This window comes from Scyliorhinus torazame, chromosome 4 (genome assembly GCF_047496885.1).
Source record: "Scyliorhinus torazame isolate Kashiwa2021f chromosome 4, sScyTor2.1, whole genome shotgun sequence".
NCBI lineage: Eukaryota > Metazoa > Chordata > Chondrichthyes > Carcharhiniformes > Scyliorhinidae > Scyliorhinus > Scyliorhinus torazame.
The window spans coordinates 77,184,271-77,209,244 of NC_092710.1; the positions used below are offsets into that span (position 1 = coordinate 77,184,271).

The 24,974-nt window shown below is 44.4% G+C and overlaps 1 protein-coding gene across 2 annotated transcripts in view; it reads left to right on the plus strand.

The window, feature by feature from the left end:
* Positions 1-4,485: 4,485 nt before the first annotated feature.
* Positions 4,486-24,974, plus strand: part of LOC140410314 (protoporphyrinogen oxidase-like) — a 135,078-nt gene continuing 114,589 nt past the window's right edge. For both annotated transcript variants that reach the window (XM_072498304.1, XM_072498305.1), the window contains exon 1: positions 4,486-4,503. The gene's annotated coding sequence lies outside the window, so the exon portion shown is untranslated. The remainder of the gene's footprint in view (positions 4,504-24,974) is intronic.

Consider the following 24,974-nt stretch of genomic DNA (forward strand, 5'->3'; position numbering starts at 1 on the left):
CCCCTTCCTGCCTATGTCGTTGGTACCAATATGTACAACAACCTCTGCCTGTTTGCCCTCCCCCTTCAGGATGCCCTCTACCCGTTCGGAGACATCCTGGACCCTGGCACCAGGGAGGCAACATACCATCCTGGAGTCTCTTTCATGTCCACAGAAGCACCTATCTGTGCCCCTGACTATAGAGTCCCCTATTACTATTGCTCTTCTGCGCTTTGACCCTCCCTTCTGAACATCAGAGCCAGCCGTGGTGCCACTGCTCTGGCTGCTGCTGTTTTCCCCTGATAGGCTATCCCCCCCAACAGTATCCAAAGGGGTATACCTGTTCGAGAGGGGGACAATCACAGGGGAATCCTGCACTGACTGCCTGCCCTTTCTGGTGGTCACCCATTTCTCTGCCTGCACCTTGGGTGTGACCACATTTATATAACTGCGGTCTATGACGCTTTCCGCCACCTGCATGCTCCTAAGTGCATCCAATTGCTGCTCCAACCGAACCATGCGGTCTGTGAGGAGCTTCAGTTGGGTGCACTTTCTGCAGATGAAGCCATTCGGGACGCTGGAAGCCTCCCGGACCTGCCACATCTCACAGTCAGAGCACTGCACCCCTCTAACTGACATTGCGTCAATTAATTAGTAAATTAAAATTAAAAGTTTTAAACATTTTTTTTTAAAGTTACTGTTGACTAACTGTTTCCTAGCACTAGATTTCTACTATAAATGTGAAAGCTAAATATAGTACTCTCCGATCTCTGGCTTAGATACCCCTCTAAATTATAATTAAGTAATTATGTTTAATTAGTTCCCAATGCTTAATTTTTTTTAATTTAGTGTAGCTTCCCAACCAGCCACTCAGGTCACAGCCTTTCTGTGATGTCACTTCAGTTTCCCCCCCCCCGACACACACAATTTGATAAGGTAATAAAAGTAAAAATGAGTAAAAATCACTTACCTTCTGAGGGTCTCAGATGTTCTCAGGTTCTCTCCCTGACAGAGACTGCTCCTCCTCTGAACGGCTCCCGAAACTAGGCCGCGGTCTTTTTAAATCTCCGCTCCGACTCGCAGCTCCCGCGCTTTTTAAATCTCCGCTCCGACTCGCAGCTCCCGCGCTTTTTAAATCTCCGCTTCGACTCGCAGCTCCCATGCTTTTTAAATCTCCGCTCCGACTCGCAGCTCCCGTGCTTTTTAAATCTCCGCTCCGACTCGCAGCTCGCGTGCTTTTTTAATCTCCGCTCCGACTCGTAGCTCCTGCGCTTTTTAAATCTCCTCTCCGACTCGCAGCTCCCGCACTTTTTAAATCGCCGCTCAGACTCGCAGCTCCGGCTCTTTTTAAATCTCCGCTCCGACTCGCAGCTCCCGCACTTTTTAAATCGCCGCTCCGACTCGCAGCTCCCGCGCTTTTTAAATCTCCGCTCCGACTCGCAGCTCCCACTCTTTTAAAATCTCCGCTCCGACTCGCAGCTCCCACGCTTTTTAAATCTCCGCTCGGACTCGCAGCTCCTCCGCTTTTAAAATCTCCGCCTGGAGGGACTTCACTACCCCCCAGCCACTATTACTACCCTAGCACTGTCTTTACGGCCGCAGCTGCCTCCTAGCAAAGTGTGTTCTCTACTGAAGGGACTTCACTACCCCCCAGCCACTATTATTATTCCAGCGCCGCGCTATCGCTACCGTCTCTCAGGGTTTGACTTATACTCACGGTGTCCACTATTACCACCTCGGCAACGTGCTTCTCCACCGGAGTTCGGCTCTAGGTCAGAGTTGATCAGCTCCTTTTCCGCACCGCTAATAAGACATTGGACAGCCCAGTACCCAACTTATGCTCTACTTTCATACAAGAACTCTGCGTTTGTTCGCAACTACAGAGTTCGGGGTTAGCCGATTTCTGCCACTTGTGCTTCGCAATCCTCAGTGTCTTTGGTGCCTCAATACCCACTTCAAATCCTGACCATCGCGTGGGAGATTCCTCCTCTTGACAGCCAGTCTAAGGCTGGGCGTTTGGGACAGCACTACCTTGTCCGTTTGTTGATCAGCACAAGCCACAAATCCTTAATACTATCAGCAGTTAGTACCAAATCTGATCTATTATCATGTCACTATACAGTCAAGACTTATATCACTATGCTTATCACGATAGGTACCTTATTTTAAACTGCACCTTTTGATCTGTCTGACTCCTGCAGATTCGAAACGATCTTTACCCCGGCTTTCCGATCGAGGCCTTCGATCGGAACTCACCAGAAGTACGATCCTGCTGACTACGCCAATATGTTGTGGGAAAAATCAACCACTTCAAGAGTTAGACTTGCTGTGATCAGATAAATGCAGTTTATTGTTACACGAAGCTTCGGGAGAAAGCGTACGTACCCCGCGGTACGGTAGCCAGCCTTTCTCTCGGTTTGAATGGCAGTCATTCATTTTATACTTTGGGTTCACAATGAGCCCAGATACAAAACAATTATCACCTTGTTATCTTTAAACAGCCACTCCGGGTTCACAATGAGCCCAGAAACAAAACAATTATCACTTTGTTATCTTTAAACATTTTATAGATTGTACATTGCTATTTGTAAGCATTTTGCCATTTACACATGGCCACAGTCAAAGAGGTCCAACAGGCCACAGGCAGCAGGAAGGTAGTATCGATTGTCCCTTTGTTTTGGGAAATGGCCCAAGACATTCATATCAGCATATCATTGTGTACACCTTGGCTGAAGTCAGCTTTATTCAAGTGGTGTCCCGCATTTATGTATTTCTTAATCTTCCTTTGTCCTGGATCTGTTCCTATCTGTCCTACTGGCACCCCGCTGGACTCCAGGCATCAGTTATGTCTGCTTTATTCTCTGTGTCTCCATCTTGTGTGTCAGGCAGCCATCTTCTGTGCCAAGTTGAACCATTTCCCACCTCAGATGTCATGATATGCAAACAGGCAGCTAATGAACACTTAGAATAGGACACAACCAATGAGCAGTCAAGACACCCAAAGATGGCATTACCACAAGGGGGCATTACACAACCCATATAAAAGGACAGGGCACACATGCTCTGTCTCTTTCCACAGGCGACACTTAGGGAGTAGGACAGGGGCAGATCAGAAGCATCAAACCCACCACGTGGCTTAGAGCAGACTGGTTAGTTAGACTGAGTTACTATAGCACAGTTCTCTATGAGTTCGACTCTCCTGTTAATCTTGCTAATGGTTCAATAAATCACACTGAACTTACTTCAAAGTCTGGAGTATCTTTTGGTCAAAGCTGCATTGAGTTGTAGGCCGTCTCCCCACCCTATCCTTGTAACCCCACCTGCACAGTCTTTGGACTGTGGGAGGAGACAGGAGCACCTGGAGGAAACCCACGCAGACACAGGGAGAAAGCTGAAACTCCACACAGTGACCCAAGCCGGGAATCAAACCCAGGTCCCTGGTGCTGTGAGACAGCAGTGCTAATCACCATGCCACCCTGGATGGTGACAAACCTCTCGAGCGTTGTTGGAGCTGCAGTCATCCAGGCAAGTGGGGACTATTCCATCACACCCCTGACTTGTGCCTTGCAAATGGTGGAAATTCTTGCGCACTCAAACTCACGGATCAGATTTTAGGGGCCCACCTCGAGCAAAATGATGGAAGGAGTCATCAACAGTGCGACCAAGCGGCACTTACTCAGCAATAACCTGCTCACAGATGCTCAGTTTGGGTTCCGCCAGGGTCACTCAGCTCCTGATCTCATTACAGCCTTGGTTCAAACATGGAGAAAAGAGCTGAATGCCAGAGGTGAGGTGCGAGTGACTGCCCTCGACATCAAGGCAGCATTTGAGCAAGTATGGCATCAAGGAACCCTCGCTAAACTGTAGTCAATGGGAATCAGGGGAAACTCCGCTGGTTGGAGTCATACCTGATACAAAGGAGGATGATTGTAGTAATAAAAATAATCTTTATTGTCACAAGTAGGTTTACATTAACACCGCAATTAAGTTACTGTGAAAATCCCCTAGTTGCCACATTCCGGCGCCTGTTCGGGTACACAGAGGGAGAATTCAGAATGTCCAAATTACCTAACAGCACGACTTTCGGGACTTGTGGGAGGAAACCGGAGCCCCCGGAGGAAACCCACGCAAACGGGGAGAATGCACAGACTCCGCACAGTGACACAAGTCGGGAATCGAACCTGGGAGCCTGCTGCTGTGAAGCAACAGTGCCAAGCACTGTGCTACCATGCCTGATAGAGTCTGATTGAACCTGGCCTGCCACACCTTTAGCTGCTGGAGGGCCAGGTGGGAGATTGGCTGGTCTGGAACTACATCTCCCAGAAGCCCCTTAGCCCTGATTACAATTTTGGCAAGGAGGCGCATGCGCAGTGAAACGCAACGCGCCTCTTCAGCGACATGCGCATTGGAACTAACACATTAATGACGCACGCGCACGCGCCAGGTTTTGACCGTTGCGCGATATGAAAGTACGCATGCGCATCGGGGTCACCGCCAAGTCTCACGGTGGCGCCGCCGGAAATTGTGAGTTGGGATTTTTTTATTGCCCCCTCTTCTTCTGCTTAAATATTACACTGTATGTGTTTATTGCCTCCACCTCGGTTTAGATTTACTTTATTTGGGACGAAAGGTCGGACGCGTTTCTGGGCTGCAAATCGGAAGATTTTCGGCACAAACCGACTCGCCGGAGACCTTGCGCAGGCGCATTGCAGACTGTGACTTCCTACCGGCAGCATACACCGACGCAGGCGCAGTGCAGACTGTGCCTTTCTCCTGACGGCAATGTAAACCGACGCACGCGCAGTGGAGACTGTTGTTTCCTCCTGACGGCAATGTAAACCGACGCACGCGCAGTGGAGACTGTTGTTTCCTCCTGCCGGCAGTGTAAACTGACGCAGGCGCAGTGCAGACTGTGCCTTTCTCCTGACGGCAATGTAAACCGACGCACGCCCAGTGGAGACTGCCTTCCTCCTGCCCGCAGTGTCAACCGACGCATGTGCAGTGGAGACTGTGCTTCCTGCCGGCAGTGTAAACTGACGCAGGCGCAGTGAAGACGGACAGCCATGGGGCCAACCCTCATTTATCTTTCTGATTCCATTACCCTGGAGTCATAGAATTTACAGAGCAGAAGGAGGCATTCAGCCCAGCGAGTCTGCACCGGCTCTTGGTAAGAGCCCACTTAAGCCCACGCCTGCACCCTATCCCATAACCTAGTAAATCCACCCAACCTTTTTGGACACTAAGGGCAATTTATCATGACCAATCCACCTAACCTGCACATCTTTGGACTGTGGGAGGAAACCCACGCACCCGGAGGAAACCCATGCACACACGGGGAGGACGTGCAGACTCCGCACAGACAGTGACCCAGCGGGGAATTGAACCTGGGACCCTGGAGCTGTGAAGCAATTGTGCTAGTCACTGTGCTACCGTGCTGCCCAGCCTCCTTGTAACCTCCATGGAAGGCGAAGCAGTAAGGTTCTATCCTTCTAGTTTATCCCATTCTTCAGCCCAAATGTCAATGTTGAACTCCGTTTCCAAACTCAAATACAAACATCGCCACCACCTCCACTCAATACAAATACAAACATCTCTCCCCCTCCACTCAATACAAATACAAATATCGTTCCCCCTCCACTCAATCCAAATACAAACATCTCTCCCTCTCCACTCAATCCAAATACAAACATCTCTCCCCCTCCACTCAATACAAATACAAATATCGCGCCCCCTCCACTCAATTCAAATACAAACATCACTCCCCCTCCACTCAATCCAAATACAAACATCTCTCCCTCTCCACTCAACACGAATACAAACATCGCTCCCCCTCCACTCAATACAATTACAAACATCGCTCCCTCTCCACTCAATACAAATACAAACGTCACTCCCCCTCCACTCAATCCAAATACAAACATCGCTCCCCCTCCACTCAATCCAAATACAAACATCTCTCCCTCTCCATTCAATCCAAATACAAATATCGCTCCCCTCCGCTCAGTTCAAATACAAACAACGCTCCCCCTCCACTCAATACAAATACAAACATCGCTCCCTCTCCACTCAATACAAATACAAACGTCGTCCCCACCTCCACTGAATACAAATACAAACATCGCTCCCCCTCCACTCAATACAAATAAAAACCTCACTCTCCCTCCACTCAATACAAATATCGCTCCGCCTCCACTCAATCCAAATACAAACATCGCTCCCCCTCCACTCAATACAAATACAAACATTGCTCCCCCTCCACTCAATACAAATACAAATATTGCTCCCCCTCCACCCAATACAAATATCGCTCCCCCTCCACTCAATTCAAATACAAACATCGCTCCCCCTCCACTCAATACAAATACAAACATCTCTCCCCCTCCACTCAATACAAATACAAACATCGCTCCCCCTCCACTCAATACAAATACAAACATTGCTCCCCCTCCACTCAATATGAATACAAACATCTCCCCTCCACTCAATACAAATACAAACATCGCTCCCCTCCACTCAATACAAATACAAACATCACTCCCCCTCCACTCAATTCAAATACAAACATCGCTCCTCCTCCACTCAATACAAATATCGCTCCCCCTCCACTCAATAGAAATACAAACATCGCTCCTCCTCCACTCAATACAAATATCGCTCCCCCTCCACTCAATACAAATACAAACATCGCTCCCCCTCCACTCAATACAAATACAAACATCTCTCCCCCTCCACTCAATACAAATACAAACATCGCTCCCCCTCCACTCAATACAAATACAAACATCGCTCCCCCTCCACTCAATACAAATACAAACATCGCTCCTCCTCCACTCAATACAAATACAAACATCGCTCCCCCTCCACTCAATACAAATACAAACATCGCTCCCCTCCACTCAATACAAATATAAACATCTCTCCCCCTCCACTCAATACAAATACAAACATCGCTCCCCCTCCACTCAATACAAATACAAACATCGCTCCCCCTCCACTCAATTCAAATACAAACATCTCTCCCCCTCCACTCAATACAAATACAAACATCGCTCCTCCTCCACTCAATACAAATACAAACATCTCTCCCCTCCACTCAATACAAATACAAACATCGCTCCCCCTCCACTCAATACAAATACAAACATCGCTCCTCCTCCACTCAATACAAATACAAACATCTCTCCCCCTCCACTCAATACAAATATCGCTCCCCCTCCACTCAATTCAAATACAAACATCACTCCTCCACTCAAATACAAATACAAACATCTCCTCCTCCACTCAATACAAATACAATATTCGCTCCTCTCCACTCAATACAAACACAAACATCTCTCCCCCTCCACTCAATACAAATACAATATTCGCTCCTCTCCACTCAATACAAATACAAACATCGCTCCCCTCCACTCAATACAAATACAAACATCGCTCCCCTCCACTCAATACAAATACAAACAACGTTCCCCCTCCACTCAATACAAATACAAACATCTCTCCTCCTCCACTCAATACAAATACAAACATCTCTCCCACTCCACTCAATACAAATACAAACATCGCTCCCCTCCACTCAATACAAATACAAACATCACTCGTCCTCCACTCAATACAAATACAAACATCGCTCCTCCTCCACTCAATACAAATACAAACATCTCTCCCCCTCTACTCAATACAAATACAAACATCTCTCCCCCACTCAATACAAATATAATCATCGCCCCCCCACTCAATACAAATACAAACAACTCTCCCCCTCGACTCAATACAAATACATACGTCGCTCCCCCTCCACTCAATTCAAATACAAACATCTCTCCCCCTCCACTCAATACAAATACAAATATCTCTCCCCCTCCACTCAATACAAATACAAACATCTCTCCCCCTCTACTCAATACAAATACAAACATCTCATCCCCTCCACTCAATATAAATACAAACATCTCTCCCCCTCCACTCAATACAAGTACAAACATCGCTCCCTCTCCACTCAATACAAATACAAACATATCTCCCCCTCCACTCAATACAAATACAAACATGTCTCCCTCTCCACTCAATTCAAATACAAACATCGCTCCCCCTCCACTCAATTCAAATACAAACATCTCTCCTCCTCCATTCATTGGAATTACAAACATCTCTCCTCCTCCACTCAATTCAAATACAAACATTGCTCCCCCTCCACTGAATACAAATACATACGTCGCTCCCCCCCACTCAATACAAATATCGCTCCCCCGCCACTCAATACAAATACAGACATCGCTCCCCCACTCAATACAAATACAATCATCGCTCCCCCTCCACTCAATACAAATACAATCATCGCCCCCCCACTCAATACAAATATCGCTCCCCCTCCACTCAATACAAATACAAACATCTCTCCCCTCCACTCAATACAAATACAAACATCTGTCCCCCTCCACTCAATACAAATACAAACATCTCTCACCCTCCACTCAATACAAATACAAACATCTCACCCCCTCCACTCAATACAAATACAAACATCGCTCCCCTCCACTCAATACAAATACAAACATCTCTCTCTCTCCACTCATTACAAATACAATTATCTCCCCTCCACACAAATACAAACATCGCTCCCCCTCCACTAATACAAATGCAAACATCGCTCCTCCTCCACTCAATACAAATACAAACATCGCTCCCCTCCACTCAATACAAATACAAACATCTCTCCCTCTCCACTCAATACAAATACAAACATCGCTCCTCCTCCATTCAATACAAATACAAACATCACTCCCCCTCCACTCAATCCAAATACAAACATCGCTCGCCTCCGCTCAGTTCAAATACAAACAACGCTCCCCCTCCACTCAATACAAATACAAACATCTCTCCCTCTCCACTCAATACGAATACAAACATCGCTCCCCCTCCACTCAATACAATTACAAACATCGCTCCCTCTCCACTCAATACAAATACAAACGTCGTCCCCACCTCCACTGAATACAAATACAAACATCGCTCCCCCTCCACTCAATACAAATAAAACCTCGCTCTCCCTCCACTCAATACAAATATCGCTCCGCCTCCAGTCAATCCAAATACAAACATCGCTCCCCCTCCACTCAATACAAATATAAACATCGTTCCTCCTCCACTGAATACAAATACAATCATCGCTCCCCTCCACTCAATACAAATACAAACATCGCTCCCCCTCCACTCAATACAAATACAAATATTGCTCCCCCTCCACCCAATACAAATACAAACATCGCTCCCCCTCCACTCAATACAAATACAAATATTGCTCCCCCTCCACCCAATACAAATACAAACATCGCTCCCCCTCCACCCAATACAAATATCGCTCCCTCTCCACTCAATTCAAATACAAACATCTCTCCCCTCCATTCAATACAAATACAAACATCTCGCCCCCTCCACTCAATTCAAACACAAACATCTCTCCCCCTCCACTCAATACAAATACAAACATCACTCCCCCTCCACTCAATTCAAATACAAACATCGCTCCTCCTCCACTCAATACAAATACAAACATCTCTCCTCCTCCACTCAATACAAATACAAACATCTCTCCCCTCCACTCAATACAAATACAAACATCGCTCCCCCTCCACTCAATTCAAATACAAACATCGCTCCTCCTCCACTCAATACAAATACAAACATCTCTCCCCTCCACTCAATACAAATACAAACATCGCTCCCTCCACTCAATACAAATACAAACATCTATCCCCTCCACTCAATTCAAATACAAACATCGCTCCCCCTCCACTCAATACAAATACAAACATCGCTCCCCCTCCACTCAATACAAACACAAACATCGCTTCTCTTCCACTCAATACAAATACAAACATCGCTCCCTCTCCACTCAATACAAATACAAACATCTCTCCTCCTCTGCTCAATACATATACAAACATCGCTCCCCTCCACTCAATACAAATACAAACATCTCTCCCCCTCCACTCAATACAAATACAAACATCGCTCCCCCTCCACTCAATACAAATACAAACATCGCTCCTCCTCCACTCAATACAAATACAAACATCGCTCCCCTCCACTCAATACAAATACAAACATCTCTCCCCCTCCACTCAATACAAATACAAACATCTCTCCTCCTCCACTCAATACAAATACAAACATCGCTCCCCTCCACTCAATACAAAGACAAACATCGCTCCCTCTCCACTCAATACAAATACAAACATCTCTCCTCCTCCACTCAATACAAATATCGCTCCCCCTCCACTCAATACAAATATCGCTCCCCCTCCACTCAATACAAATACAAACATCACTCCTCCACTCAAATACAAATACAAACATCTCCTCCTCCACTCAATACAAATACAATATTCGCTCCTCTCCACTCAATACAAACACAAACAACTCTCCCTCTCCACTCAATACAAATACAAACATCGCTCCCCTCCACTCAATACAAATACAAACATCTCTCCTCCTCCACTCAATACAAATACAAACATCGCTCCCCCTCCACTCAATACAAATACAAACATCTCTCCCCCTCCACTCAATTCAAATACAAACATCTCTCCCCCTCCACTCAATACAAATACAAACATCGCTCCCCCTCCACTCAATTCAAATACAAACATCGCTCCCCCTCCACTCAACACAAATACAAACATCGCTCCCACTCCACTCAATACAAATACAAACATCTCCTCTCCTATACTCAATACAAATACAAACATCACTCCTCCTCCACTCAATACAAATACAAACATCTCTCCCCCACTCAATACAAATATAATCATCGCCCCCCCACTCAATACAAATACAAACATCACTCCTCCTCCACTCAATTCAAATACAAACATCTCTCCTCCTCCATTCATTGGAATTACAAACATCTCTCCTCCTCCACTCAATTCAAATACAAACATCTCTCCTCCTCCATTCATTGGAATTACAAACATCTCTCCTCCTCCACTCAATTCAAATACAAACATTGCTCCCCCTCCACTGAATACAAATACAGACATCGCTCCCCCACTCAATACAAATACAATCATCGCTCCCCCTCCACTCAATACAAATACAATCATCGCCCCCCCACTCAATACAAATACAAACATAGCTCCCCCTCCACTCAATACAAATAAAAACCTCGCTCCCCCTCCACTCAATTCAAATACAAACATCTCTCCCCCTCCACTCAATACAAATATCACTCCCCCTCCACTCAATTCAAATACAGACATCGCACCCCTCCACTCAATTCAAATACAAACATCATGCCTCCACTCAAATACAAATATAAACATCTCCTCCTCCACTCAATTCAAATACAAACATCTCTCCCCCTCCACTCAATACAAATACAAACATCGTTCCCCCTCCACTCAATACAAATACAAACATCTCTCCCCCTCCAATCAATTCAAATACAAACATCACTCCTCCACTCAATTCAAATACAAACATCTCTCCCCCTCCACTCAATACAAATACAAACATCTCTCCTCCACTCAATACAAATACAAACATCGCTCCCCTCCACTCAATACAAACACAAACATCTCTCCCTCTCGACTCAAGACAAATACAAACATCGCTCCCCCTCCACTCAATACAAATACAAACATCGCTCCTCCTCCACTCAATAGAAATACAAACATCTCTCCCCCTCCACTCAAGACAAATACAAACATTGCTCCCCCTCCACTCAATACGAATACAAACATCTCCCCTCCACTCAATACAAATACAAACATCGCTCCCCTCCACTCAATACAAATACAAACATCGCTCCCCTCCACTCAATACAAATACAAACATCTCTCCTCCTCCACTCAATTCAAATACAAACATCTCTCCCCCTCCACTCAATACAAATACAAACATCTCTCCCCCTCCACTCAATACAAATACAAACATCGTTCCCCCTCCACTCAATTGAAATATAAACATCTCTCCCCGGCCACTCAATACAAATACAAACATCTCTCCCCCTCCACTCAATACAAATACAAACATCTCTCCCTCTCCACTCAATACAAATACAAACATCTCTCCCTCTCCACTCAATACAAATGCAAACATCGCTCCCCTCCACTCAATACAAATACAAACATCGCTCCCCCTCCACTCAATACAAATACAAACATCTCTCCCCCTCCACTCAATACAAATACAAACATCGCTCCCCTCCACTCAATACAAATACAAACATCTCTCCTCCTCCATTCAATACAAATACAAACATCACTCCCCCTCCACTCAATCCAAATACAAACATCGCTCCCCTCCGCTCAGTTCAAATACAAACGTCGTCCCCACCTCCACTGAATACAAATACAAACATCGCTCCCCCTCCACTCAATACAAATAAAACCTCGCTCTCCCTCCACTCAATACAAATACAAACATATCTCCCCCTCCACTCAATTCAAATACAAACATCGCTCCCCCTCCACTCAATTCAAATACAAACATCACTCCTCCTCCATTCATTGGAATTACAAACATCTCTCCTCCTCCACTCAATTCAAATACAAACATTGCTCCCCCTCCACTGAATACAAATACATACGTCGCTCCCCCCCACTCAATACAAATATCGCTCCCCCGCCACTCAATACAAATACAGACATCGCTCCCCCACTCAATACAAATACAATCATCGCTCCCCCTCCACTCAATACAAATACAATCATCGCCCCCCCACTCAATACAAATATCGCTCCCCCTCCACTCAATACAAATACAAACATCTCTCCCCTCCACTCAATACAAATACAAACATCTGTCCCCCTCCACTCAATACAAATACAAACATCTCTCACCCTCCACTCAATTCAAATACAAACATCTCACCCCCACAACTCTATTCAAATACAAACATCTCCTCCTCCACTCAATACAAATACAAACATCTCTCCGTCTCTACTCAATACAAATACAAACATCGCTCCCCCTCCACTCAATACAAATACAAACATCTCTCTCTCTCCACTCAATACAAATACAATTATCTCCCCTCCACTCAATACAAATACAAACATCTCTCCCCTCCACACAAATACAAACATCGCTCCCCCTCCACTAATACAAATGCAAACATCGCTCCTCCTCCACTCAATACAAATACAAACATCGCTCCCCTCCACTCAATACAAATACAAACATCTCTCCCTCTCCACTCAATACAAATACAAACATCGCTCCTCCTCCATTCAATACAAATACAAAAATCACTCCCCCTCCACTCAATCCAAATACAAACATCGCTCCCCTCCGCTCAGTTCAAATACAAACAACGCTCCCCCTCCACTCAATACAAATACAAACATCTCTCCCTCTCCACTCAATACGAATACAAACATCGCTCCCCCTCCACTCAATACAATTACAAACATCGCTCCCTCTCCACTCAATACAAATACAAACGTCGTCCCCACCTCCACTGAATACAAATACAAACATCGCTCCCCCTCCACTCAATACAAATAAAACCTCGCTCTCCCTCCACTCAATACAAATATCGCTCCGCCTCCAGTCAATCCAAATACAAACATCGCTCCCCCTCCACTCAATACAAATATAAACATCGTTCCTCCTCCACTCAATACAAATACAAACATCGCTCCCCCTCCACTCAATACAAATACAAACATCGTTCCTCCTCCACTCAATACAAATACAAACATCGCTCCCCTCCACTCAATACAAATACAAACATCGCTCCCCCTCCACTCAATACAAATACAAATATTGCTCCCACTCCACCCAATACAAATATCGCTCCCCCTCCACTCAATTCAAATACAAACATCTCTCCCTCTCCACTCAATTCAAATACAAACATCTCTCCCCTCCACTCAATTCAAATACAAACATCTCTCCCCCTCCACTCAATACAAATACAAACATCGTTCCCCCTCCACTCAATTCAAACACAAACATCTCTCCCCCTCCACTCAATACAAATACAAACATCACTCCCCCTCCACTCAATTCAAATACAAACATCGCTCCTCCTCCACTCAATACAAATACAAATATCGCTCCCCCTCCACTCAATACAAATACAAACATCGCTCCCCCTCCACTCAATACAAAGACAAACATCTCTCCCCCTCCACTCAATACAAATACAAACATCGCTCCTCCTCCACTCAATACAAATACAAACATCTCTCCCCTCCACTCAATACAAATACAAACATCGCTCCCCCTCCACTCAATACAAATACAAACATCGCTCCCCCTCCACTCAATTCAAATACAAACATCTCTCCCCCTCCACTCAATACAAATACAAACATTGCTCCTCCTCCACTCAATACAAACACAAACATCGCTTCTCTTCCACTCAATACAAATACAAACATCGCTCCCTCTCCACTCAATACAAATACAAACATCTCTCCTCCTCCACTCAAGACAAATACAAACATCGCTCCCCCTCCACTCAATACAAATATCGCTCCCCCTCCACTGAATTCAAATACAATATTCGCTCCTCTCCACTCAATACAAACACAAACAACTCTCCCTCTCCACTCAATACAAATACAAACATCGCTCCCCTCCACTCAATACAAATACAAACATCTCTCCTCCTCCACTCAATACAAATACAAACATCGCTCCCCCTCCACTCAATACAAATACAAACATCTCTCCCCCTCCACTCAATACAAAAATCTCTCCCTCTCCACTCAATACAAATACAAACATCGCTCCCCCTCCACTCAATACAAATACAAACATCGCTCCCCCTCCACTCAATTCAAATACAAACATCGCTCCCCCTCCACTCAACACAAATACAAACATCGCTCCCACTCCACTCAATACAAATACAAACATCTCCTCTCCTATACTCAATACAAATACAAACATCACTCCTCCTCCACTCAATACAAATACAAACATCTCTCCCCCACTCAATACAAATATAATCATCGCCCCCCCACTCAATACAAATACAAACAACTCTCCCCCTCGACTCAATACAAATATCGCTCCCCCTCCACTCAATACAAATACATACGTCGCTCCCCCTCCACTCAATACAAATATCTCTCCCTCTCCACTCAATACAAATACAAACATGTCTCCCTCTCCACTCAATTCAAATACAAACATCGCTCCCCCTCCACTCAATTCAAATACAAACATCTCTCCTCCTCCATTCATTGGAATTACAAACATCTCTCCTCCTCCACTCAATTCAAATACAAACATTGCTCCCCCTCCACTGAATACAAATACAGACATCGCTCCCCCACTCAATACAAATACAATCATCGCTCCCCCTCCACTCAATACAAATACAATCATCGCCCCCCCACTCAATACAAATACAAACATAGCTCCCCCTCCACTCAATACAAATAAAAACCTCGCTCCCCCTCCACTCAATACAAATATCGCTCCGCCTCCACTCAATCCAAATACAAACATCGCTCCCCCTCCACTCAATTCAAATACAAACATCTCTCCCTCTCCACTCAATTCAAATACAAACATCTCTCCCCCTCCACTCAATACAAATATCACTCCCCCTCCACTCAATTCAAATACAGACATCGCACCCCTCCACTCAATTCAAATACAAACATCTCTCCCTCTCCACTCAATCCAAATACAAATATCGCTCCTCCTCCACTCAATACAAATACAAACATCTCTCCCCCTCCACTCAATATGAATACAAACATCTCCCCTCCACTCAATACAAATACAAACATCGCTCCCCGTCCACTCAATCCAAATACAAACATCATGCCTCCACTCAAATACAAATATAAACATCTCCTCCTCCACTCAATTCAAATACAAACATCTCTCCCCCTCCACTCAATACAAATACAAACATCTCTTCCCCCCCCACTCAATACGAATACAAACATCTCCCCTCCACTCAATTCAAATACAAACATCTCTCCCCCTCCACTCAATACAAATACAAACATCTCTTCCCCCCCCACTCAATACAAATACAAACATCTCTCCTCCACTCAATACAAATACAAACATCGCTCCCCTCCACTCAATACAAACACAAACATCTCTCCCTCTCGACTCAAGACAAATACAAACATCGCTCCCCCTCCACTCAATACAAATACAAACATCGCTCCTCCTCCACTCAATAGAAATACAAACATCTCTCCCCCTCCACTCAAGACAAATACAAACATTGCTCCCCCTCCACTCAATACGAATACAAACATCTCCCCTCCACTCAATTCAAATACAAACATCTCTCCTCCTCCACTCAATTCAAATACAAACATCTCTCCTCCTCCACTCAATTCAAATACAACATCTCTCCCCCTCCACTCAATTCAAATACAAACATCTCTCCCTCTCCACTCAATACAAATACAAACATCGCTCCCCCTCCACTCAATACAAATACAAACATCTCTCCCCCTCCACTCAATACAAATACAAACATCGTTCCCCCTCCACTCAATTGAAATATAAACATCTCTCCCCGGCCACTCAATACAAATACAAACATCTCTCCCCCTCCACTCAATACAAATACAAACATCTCTCCCTCTCCACTCAATACAAATACAAACATCTCTCTCTCTCCACTCAATACAAATGCAAACATCGCTCCCCTCCACTCAATACAAATACAAACATCGCTCCCCCTCCACTCAATACAAATACAAACATCTCTCCCCCTCCACTCAATACAAATACAAACATCGCTCCCCTCCACTCAATACAAATACTAACATCTCTCCCCCTCCACTCAATACAAATACAAACATTGCTCCTCCTCCATTCAATACAAATACAAACATCACTCCCCCTCCACTCAATCCAAATACAAACATCGCTCCCCTCCGCTCAGTTCAAATACAAACAACGCTCCCCCTCCACTCAATTCAAATACAAACATCGCTCCCTCTCCACTCAATACGAATACAAACATCGCTCCCCCTCCTCTCAATACAATTACAAACATCGCTCCCTCTCCACTCAATACAAATACAAACGTCGTCCCCACCTCCACTGAATACAAATACAAACATCGCTCCCCCTCCACTCAATACAAATAAAACCTCGCTCTCCCTCCACTCAATACAAATATCGCTCCGCCTCCAGTCAATCCAAATACAAACATCGCTCCCCCTCCACTCAATTCAAATACAAACATCTCTCCCTCTCCACTCAATTCAAATACAAACATCTCTCCCCTCCATTCAATACAAATACAAACATCTCGCCCCCTCCACTCAATTCAAACACAAACATCTCTCCCCCTCCACTCAATACAAATACAAACATCACTCCCCCTCCACTCAATTCAAATACAAACATCGCTCCTCCTCCACTCAATACAAATACAAATATCGCTCCCCCTCCACTCAATACAAATACAAACATCTCTCCCCCTCCACTCAATACAAATACAAACATCGCTCCTCCTCCACTCAATACAAATACAAACATCTCTCCCCCTCCACTCAATTCAAATACAAACATCGCTCCCCTCCACTCAATACAAATACAAACATCGCTCCTCCTCCACTCAATACAAATACAAACATCTCTCCCCCTCCACTCAATACAAATACAAACATCGCTCCCCTCCACTCAATTCAAATACAAACATCTCTCCCCCTCCACTCAATACAAATACAAACATCTCTCCCCCTCCACTCAATACAAATACAAACATCGCTCCCCCTCCACTCAATACAAATACAAACATCTCTCCCCCTCCACTCAATACAAATACAAACATCTCTCCCCCTCCACTCAATACAAATACAAACATCTCTCCCCTCCACTCAATTCAAATACAAACATCGCTCCCCCTCCACTCAATACAAATACAAACATCGCTCCCCCTCCACTCAATACAAACACAAACATCGCTTCTCTTCCACTCAATACAAATACAAACATCGCTCCCTCTCCACTCAATACAAATACAAACATCGCTCCCCCTCCACTCAATACAAACACAAACATCGCTTCTCTTCCACTCAATAAAAATACAAACATCGCTCCCTCTCCACTCAATACAAATACAAACATCTCTCCTCCTCCACTCAATACAAATACAAACATCGCTCCCCTCCACTCAATACAAATACAAACATCGCTCCCTCTCCACTCAATACAAATACAAACATCTCTCCTCCTCCACTCAATACAAATATCGCTCCCCCGATACTCAATACAAATACAAACATCGCTCCCCCTCCACTCAATACAAATATCGCTCCCCCTCCACTCAATACAAAGATCGCTCCCCCTCCACTCAATTCAAATACAAACATCACTCCTCCTCCACTCAATACAAATACAAACATCTCTCCTCCACTCAATACAAATACAATATTCGCTCCTCTCCACTCAATACAAACACAAACAACTCTCCCTCTCCACTCAATACAAATACAAACATCTCTCCTCCTCCACTCAATACAAATACAAACATCGCTCCCCCTCCACTCAATACAAATACAAACATCTCTCCCCCTCCACTCAATACAAATACAAAAATCTCTCCCTCTCCACTCAATACAAATACAAACATCGCTCCCCCTCCACTCAATACAAATACAAACATCGCTCCTCCTCCACTCAATACAAATACCAACATCTCTCCCCCTCCACTCAACACAAATACAAACATCGCTCCCCCTCCACTCAATTCAAATACAAACATCGCTCCCCCTCCACTCAACACAAATACAAACATCGCTCCCACTCCACTCAATACAAATACAAACATCTCCTCCTCCACTCAATACAAATACAAACATCTCTCCCCCACTCAATACAAATATAATCATCGCCCCCCCACTCAATACAAATACAAACAACTCTCCCCCTCGACTCAATACAAATACATACGTCGCTCCCCCTCCACTCAATACAAATACAAACATCTCTCCCCCTCCACTCAATACAAATACAAACATGTCTCCCTCTCCACTCAATTCATATACAAACATCGCTCCCCCTCCACTCAATACAAAGACAAGCATCTCTCCCTCTCCACTCAATACAAATACAAAAATCTCTCCTCCAATCAATACAAATACAAACATCGCTCCCCTCCACTCAATACAAACACAAACATCTCTCCCCCTCCACTCAATTCAAATACAAACATCGCTCCCCCTCCACTCAATTCAAATACAAACATCTCTTCCCCCCCACTCAATACAAATACAAACATCTCTCCTCCACTCAATACAAATACAAACATCGCTCCCCTCCACTCAATACAAACACAAACATCTCTCCTCCTCCACTCAATACAAATACAAACATCGCTCCCCTCCACTCAATACAAATACAAACATCTCTCCCCCTCCAATCAATTCAAATACAAACATCACTCCTCCACTCAATTCAAATACAAACATCTCTCCCCCTCCACTCAATACAAATACAAACATCTCTTCCCCCCCCACTCAATACAAATACAAACATCTCTCCTCCACTCAATACAAATACAAACATCGCTCCCCTCCACTCAATACAAACACAAACATCTCTCCCTCTCGACTCAAGACAAATACAAACATCGCTCCCCCTCCACTCAATACAAATACAAACATCGCTCCTTCTCCACTCAATAGAAATACAAACATCTCTCCCCCTCCACTCAAGACAAATACAAACATTGCTCCCCCTCCACTCAATACGAATACAAACATCTCCCCTCCACTCAATACAAATACAAACATCGCTCCCACTCCACTCAATACAAATCCAAACATCGCTCCTCCTCCACTCAATACAAATACAAACATCTCACCCCCTCCACTCAATACAAATACAAACATCTCTCCCTCTCCACTCAATACAAATACAAACATCGCTCCCCCTCCACTCAATACAAGTACAAACATCGCTCCCCTCCACTCAATACAAATACAAACATCTCTCCTCCTCCACTCAATTCAAATACAAACATCGCATCCCCTCCACTAAATACAAATACAAACATCTCTCCCCCTCCACTCAATTCAAATACAAACATCTCTCCCTCTCCACTCAATACAAATACAAACATCGCTCCCCCTCCACTCAATACAAATACAAACATCTCTCCCCCTCCACTCAATACAAATACAAACATCGTTCCCCCTCCACTCAATTGAAATATAAACATCTCTCCCCCTCCACTCAATACAAATACAAACATCTCTCCCTCTCTACTCAATACAAATACAAACATCTCTCCCTCTCCACTCAATACAAATGCAAACATCGCTCCTCCTCCACTCAATACAAATACAAACATCTCACCCCCTCCACTCAATACAAATACAAACATCTCTCCCCCTCCACTCAATACAAATACAAACATCGCTCCCCCTCCACTCAATACAAATACAAACATCTCTCCTCCTTCACTCAATGCAAATACAAATATCGCTCCCACCACTCAATACAAATACAAACATCGCTCCCCCTCCACTCAATACAAATGCAAACATGGCTCTCCCTCCAGTCAATACAAATACAAACATCTCTCCCCCTCCACTCAATACAAATACAAACATCACTCCCCCTCCACTCAATACAAATACAAACATCGCTCCCCCTCCACTCAATACAAATACAAACATCTCTCCCCCTCCACTCAATACAAATACAAACCTCGTTCCCCCTCCACTCAATTGAAATATAAACATCTCTCCCCGGCCACTCAATACAAATACAAACATCTCTCCCTCTCCACTCAATACAAATACAAACATCACTCCCTCTCCACTCAATACAAATGCAAACATCGCTCCCCTCCACTCAATACAAATACAAACATCTCTCCCCCTCCACTCAATACAAATACAAACATCTCTCCCCCTCCAATCAATTCAAATACAAACATCACTCCTCCACTCAATTCAAATACAAACATCTCTCCCCCTCCACTCAATACAAATACAAACATCTCTCCCTCTCCACTCAATACAAATACAAACATCTCTCCCTCTCCACTCAATACAAATGCAAACATCGCTCCCCTCCACTCAATACAAATACAAACATCTCTCCCCCCCCACTCAATACAAATACAAACATCTCTCCTCCACTCAATACAAATACAAACATCGCTCCCCTCAACTCAATACAAACACAAACATCTCTCCCTCTCGACTCAAGACAAATACAAACATCGCTCCCCCTCCACTCAATACAAGTACAAACATCGCTCCCCTCCACTCAATACAAATACAAACATTTCTCCCCCTCCACTCAATTCAAATACAAACATCTCTCCCTCTCCACTCAATACAAATACAAACATCGCTCCCCCTCCACTCAATACAAATACAAACATCTCTCCCCCTCCACTCAATACAAATACAAACATCTCTCCCTCTCCACTCAATACAAATACAAACATCGTTCCCCCTCCACTCAATTGAAATATAAACATCTCTCCCCGGCCACTCAATACAAATACAAACATCTCTCCCTCTCGACTCAATACAAATACAAACATCTCTCCCTCTCCACTCAATACAAATGCAAACATCGCTCCCCTCCACTCAATACAAATACAAACATCTCTCCCCCTCCACTCAATACAAATACAAACATCGTTACCCCTCCACTCAATTGAAATATAAACATCTCTCCCCGGCCACTCAATACAAATACAAACATCTCTCCCCCTCCACTCAATACAAATACAAACATCTATCCCTCTCCACTCAATACAAATACAAACATCTCTCCCTCTCCACTCAATACAAATGCAAACATCGCTTCCCTCCACTCAATACAAATACAAACATCTCTCCCCCTCCACTCAATACAAATACAAACATCGCTCCCCCTCCACTCAATACAAATACAAACATCTCTCCCCCTCCACTCAATACAAATACAAACATCGCTCCCCTCCACTCAATACAAATACTAACATCTCTCCCCCGCCACTCAATACAAATACAAACATCGCTCCCCTCCACTCAATACAAATACAAACATCTCTCCCCCTCCACTCAATACAAATACAAACATCGCTCCCCTCCACTCAATACAAATATAAACATCGCTCCCCTCCACTCAATACAAATACAAACATCTCTCCTCCTTCACTCAATACAAATACAAATATCGCTCCCACCACTCAATACAAATACAAACATCGCTCCCCCTCCACTCAATACAAATGCAAACATGGCTCTCCCTCCACTCAATACAAATACAAACATCTCTCCCCCTCCACTCAATACAAATACAAACATCACTCCCCCTCCACTCAATACAAATACAAACATCGCTCCCCCTCCACTCAATACAAATACAAACATCACTCCCCCTCCACTCAATACAAATACAAACATCACTCCCCCTCCACTCAATACAAATACAAACATCGCTCCCCCTCCACTCAATACAAATACATACGTCGCTCCCCCCCACTCAATACAAATATCGCTCCCCCGCCACTCAATACAAATACAGACATCGCTCCCCCACTCAATACAAATACAATCATCGCTCCCCCTCCACTCAATACAAATACAATCATCGCCCCCCACTCAATACAAATACAAACATCGCTCCCCCTCCACTCAATACAAATACAATCATCGCTCCCCCTCCACTCAATACAAATACAATCATCGCCCCCCCACTCAATACAAATACAAACATCGCTCCCCCTCCACTCAATACAAATAAAAACCTCGCTCCCCCTCCACTCAATACAAATATCGCTCCGCCTCCACTCAATCCAAATACAAACATCGCTCCCCCTCCACTCAATACAAATACAAACATCGCTCCCCCTCCACTCAATACAAATACAAATATCGCTCCCCCTCCACTCAATACAAATACAAACATCGCTCCCCCTCCACTCAATACAAATACAAACATCTCTCCCTCTCCACTCAATTCAAATACAAACATCGCTCCTCCTCCACTCAATACAAATACAAACATCACTCCTCCACTCAAATACAAATACAAACATCTCCTCCTCCACTCAATACAAATACAAACATCTCTCCTCCACTCAATACAAATACAATATTCGCTCCTCTCCACTCAATACAAACACAAACCACTCTCCCTCTCCACTCAATACAAATACAAACATCGCTCCCCTCCACTCAATACAAATACAAACATCTCTCCTCCTCCACTCAATACAAATACAAACATCGCTCCCCCTCCACTCAATACAAATACAAACATCTCTCCCCCTCCACTCAATACAAATACAAAAATCTCTCCCTCTCCACTCAATACAAATACAAACATCGCTCCCCCTCCACTCAATACAAATACAAACATCTCTCCCCCACTCAATACAAATACAAACAACTCTCCCCCTCGACTCAATACAAATACATACGTCGCTCCCCCTCCACTCAATTCAAATACAAACATCGCCCCCCCACTCAATACAAATACAAACAACTCTCCCCCTCGACTCAATACAAATACATACGTCGCTCCCCCTCCACTCAATACAAATATCTCTCCCTCTCCACTCAATACAAATACAAACATGTCTCCCTCTCCACTCAATTCAAATACAAACATCGCTCCCCCTCCACTCAATTCAAATACAAACATCTCTCCTCCTCCATTCATTGGAATTACAAACATCTCTCCTCCTCCACTCAATTCAAATACAAACATTGCTCCCCCTCCACTGAATACAAATACATACGTCGCTCCCCCCCCACTCAATACAAATATCGCTCCCCCGCCACTCAATACAAATACAGACATCGCTCCCCCACTCAATACAAATACAATCATCGCTCCCCCTCCACTCAATACAAATACAATCATCGCCCCCCCACTCAATACAAATACAAACATCGCTCCCCCTCCACTCAATACAAATAAAAACCTCGCTCCCCCTCCACTCAATAAAAATATCGCTCCCCCTCCACTCAATACAAATACAAACATCTCTCCCTCTCCACTCAATTCAAATACAAACATCTCTCCCCCTCCACTCAATACAAATATCACTCCCCCTCCACTCAATTCAAATACAGACATCGCACCCCTCCACTCAATTCAAATACAAACATCTCTCCCTCTCCACTCAATACAAATACAAACATCACTCCCCCTCCACTCAATACAAATACAAACATCTCTCCCCCTCCACTCAATACAAATACAAACATCGCTCCCCCTCCACTCAATATGAATACAAACATCTCCCCTCCACTCAATACAAATACAAACATCGCTCCCCCTCCACTCAATCCAAATACAAACATCGCTCCCCCTCCACTCAATTCAAATACAAACATCTCTCCTCCACTCAATACAAATACAAACATCGCTCCCCTCCACTCAATACAAATACAAACATCTCTCCCCCTCCACTCAATACGAATACAAACATCTCTCCCCCTCCAATCAATTCAAATACAAACATCACTCCTCCACTCAATTCAAATACAAACATCTCTCCCCCTCCACTCAATACAAATACAAACATCTCTTCCCCCCCCACTCAATACAAATACAAACATCTCTCCTCCACTCAATACAAATACAAACATCGCTCCCCTCCACTCAATACAAACACAAACATCTCTCCCTCTCGACTCAATACAAATACAAACATCGCTCCCCCTCCACTCAATACAAATACAAACATCGCTCCTCCTCCACTCAATAGAAATACAAACATCTCTCCCCCTCCACTCAAGACAAATACAAACATTGCTCCCCCTCCACTCAATACAAATACAAACATCGCTCCCCGTCCACTCAATACAAATCCAAACATCGCTCCTCCTCCACTCAATACAAATACAAACATCTCACCCCCTCCACTCAATACAAATACAAACATTGCTCCCCTCCACTCAATACAAATACAAACATCTCTCCCTCTCCACTCAATACAAATACAAACATCGCTCCCCCTCCACTCAATACAAGTACAAACATCGCTCCCCTCCACTCAATATAAATACAAACATCTCTCCTCCTCCACT